Here is a 3,724-nt window from a genome sequence, read left to right on the forward strand (position 1 = left end):
TTTTGTATTTTTTTTTTATTGATTTTTTTTTTGTGTGGCTAGGTAGCTGCTGGTAGATCTAGGATTTTTTTGTTTTTGTTCCCTTGTTTTTTTGCAGGTTGCAGGTGGTCTTTAAGGAGCCGGGTTGTCCAAAAATTTGGATAACTCGGTGATGGGGTTCTAGCACCCCCTGGAGTTGGTGGCCAGAACCCCCATCATGTGTAGTGGGTGTACGCCCAGCCATCCCCTTTTTTTATTATTTTTAATTTTATATTATTATTATTTTTTATATTTTAGTTTGTTTTATTATAATTTTAAAATTTTTATTTATTTATTATTTTTCTCTTTCAGGTGTCTACAATTAATTAGTATTTTTTATTTTAGAAAGTGAAAAATGGAGACTACATTTAAATATAAGAAAACTTAGTTTTTAAAATTTAAGATTTAGAAAAATTAAAATTGAACTTTTATGAATAACATCTGTATATTTTAATTTGATAAAGAAAATTATATTAAATAGTTTGATTCCATAATTGACATGTATATATTTTTTCTTAAGTAAATAGTTGGATTCAAAATTTTTTAGCTTTTAATGTAAAGAAAAGATAATAACATTTCAATTTTTATTTTAATATTTATTAAATATGACTTGATATTTAATAATAACTATTGAAAAAAAAAGTAATAACCATATGGAAGGAAGGAAGCGTTTTAGGGTTTTCCTTTTTCGGGCAATATTGCCAAGTGTTAAGTAAGGAAGCCCTTTGAGGTTTCCTATTGAAAACCAAAGAAAAAAAAAGTAATAATCATATAGAAGGAAGGAAGCCTTTTGGGACTTTCCTCCTTAAGAATATTAAGCAATATTGCCAAGTGTTAAGTCAAGAAGCCCTTTGAGGTTTCTTATTGAAAAATCAAAGAAAAAAAAAGTAATAATCATGTAGAAGGAAGGAAGCCTTTTGGGCTTTCCTCTTTAGGCAATATTGTCTAAGGTGGCGTTTAATACTTTACCATGCAATGTGATTACAGGTAATGTGATTATAAGTAATGTGATTACAAGTAATGTGATTACAAACAATGTGATTGTAGGGAAAATAACATTACAGTGCTTGGTATATAAGCAAAATAATGATTAAAATGCAGGGAAGATAACATTGCAGCGTTTGGTTTATAAGTACTTTGCTTAGAATGTAATGTTAATTTTCAAAATTACCCCTATTTGTTAAAATGCAAGTTTAATATACTTGTAATTTTTATTGTTAATTTTTATATAATATTTTCTCTTAAATATATTTTTAATGTCATATATTTTATTTTTATTTCTTATTATAATCTTATATATTTTATTTTTATTTCTTTAATATAATTTTTATATTATATTTTATATTTTATTTTACTATTTTTTATTTTAATTATTATTAATATAAGCCCTACAAGCCAATCTGCGATTATATGGGAATTGTAATTTTGAGATATTCATGTATGACATTTTGTTATTCATAATAACATTAAAGTAGTTCTTTATCCATAAGTTTGTGATTTAATTACTTTTTGTACTTATATAGATAAAGCCCATGGAACTATATATGCCTTGTAAAAGAATTGTATTGGGATACAATTATGAGATCCTTATGCATTAAAGCATTGTTCCTAAAAGTTTCTGATCATTATATTATTGAGATAGGGCATCAATAATACTCAAAGATTAGCACATGTTATGTTTCTTACTTGTGAAGTAAGCAATCGTTTTCATAGGTTGAAGTATAGAGATACTTGAAACTAGCATGTGGGTGCTTGCCATGGGAGAGCGAGTTCACTGAACATGACTCGCCATGAGAAGTGCATTTGGTATTTCACTCAAGTGTCTATGCAAGACTTCTCATGTGTCAGTTGTGTAAATACTCCCTAGACTTAAGACACCAGGTTGTCTTATGTGTGGAGTGCTATGCTTTGATTTCATCCCTATGGGTGCCTAACCAAGGATGCCAAAACAAGATGCTTTTGGATATAGCATAAAGCATGTGAAGGCAAATAAGTGGTCAAGACAAAAATCATCACCCCAAGTGATTCAAGGGAAAATATCTCATTAGTTCTTGGTTGATATTAGCTTAATCAAATCCTTGGCCAAGGTGATTAGGAGATTATGAAATGAGTTTCATAAGTCTCTATAAAGCTAATGATCTAACTGTAAGAACAAATATGGAGATCAATAAGAGTAGGCACTACACCAAGCTCTTGCCATCTTCGGGATATATGATGAGAGAATGAATTATACTGAAAAACTATACATTGAAAGGTTGTCAAAGAATCTTTTGACTTTCCTAACAATGGGGTGGCCATGATGCATTGCTAGATGTCAATCATGGTATATGAAATTGAATTAGTTAATTTAAAATTGAATATGATTCATTTAAATTAATTAATTAATAATATTATAATTCAATTCCATTGTCAGCATGTTAGGAACCTAATGGGTCACACACAAAAGTTGTAATTTAGATTAAATTAAAAGTGTGATGATTTAAATTAGACTTAAATCAAATTCTAGGTTTTAACTACTAAGGACCTAATTAAAAGAGTTTAATTAGGTATTGGTTAAATATTATAATTGTTCTAATATTGAGGACTTATTTTGCAAATTTCAATAAGTTAAACCTAGATATAAATATCACATTATAGCCACTTTTTTTTTTAAGGAGAAGGAAACAAAGAAAAAAAAAAGGATTTTCTCTTGAGTGTTGCCACTCTTGAGAAGTTTATTTTCTTTTGAAAACTTCTCCTTTGATTCTTTGTTAGAAATCAAAGAAGAAAAGAGGACAAATCGTTGTCCACTTGCTAGCACAAGCTTGTGGCATAAAGCTCTCTCCTTGAGAAGGATCCGTTGCAATAGTGTGTGCATCATTGGAGGCCAAGCGATTGAGTGGCTGGGATTCTTTCACACAAAAGGTGTTCATGTTTTGTCACCAAAAGGAATCTATTTGATTACGATATCATTTGGAAAGGTAAAACTTTTTTTTATTGATTTTATGTGGTGCTTAACTTTGCATTAAACAACCAAAGTGATCCAAAGATAGGAGGCATGGGTTTTATTTTATTTCAACTTTTTTTCGCTGCGTTGATGCTCTAATCATGCCGTTCCTAGCAATTATAACATTACAAAATGTTTTTAACAAGGTAATAAAATTAAAGGGTAAAAATATCTTTAAAAATATTACAGAGTGCAATGTAATATGATTGCATTAGTTTTAAACTGCAATCGCATTACATCCCTTGGTTATAATGTGATTGTGTCGTGACGTGCGGGTCCGGGAACCCGTCCGCCAGACGCGGGGCGAAAATTAAAATCGCAAGGTGTGGGAGTCGCCACCAATCTTTTTTATCTAGGTGTGATTGGTCACCTATTAACTCGATTCTTAATCGACGAAGCCCTAAATTAATTTTAGGTCCGTCGAAAGAACGAGAACTGGTCCACGTTTTTTAGAGATGGGTTCGGGAGTGCGATTACGCACGGAGAAGGGTTAGCACCTCCGTGACGCCCGTTCTACGAACGGTACCATTTAATCTTAAGTTATCTTAATATAGCCTTTTCTTAGTTTAATCCCTATTTTATTAATTAAATTTTTATTGAATTGTCAGACTGAGTTTTTCACTTGGTCTTACGTATGCATATGATGCAAGCGTAGAATGATGTCGTGACTTGTTTATTTTAAATGATGGAGTCGGTAATCTTTTATTGGAAAATTATTCG

This window comes from Theobroma cacao, chromosome 1 (assembly GCF_000208745.1).
Source record: "Theobroma cacao cultivar B97-61/B2 chromosome 1, Criollo_cocoa_genome_V2, whole genome shotgun sequence".
NCBI lineage: Eukaryota > Viridiplantae > Streptophyta > Magnoliopsida > Malvales > Malvaceae > Theobroma > Theobroma cacao.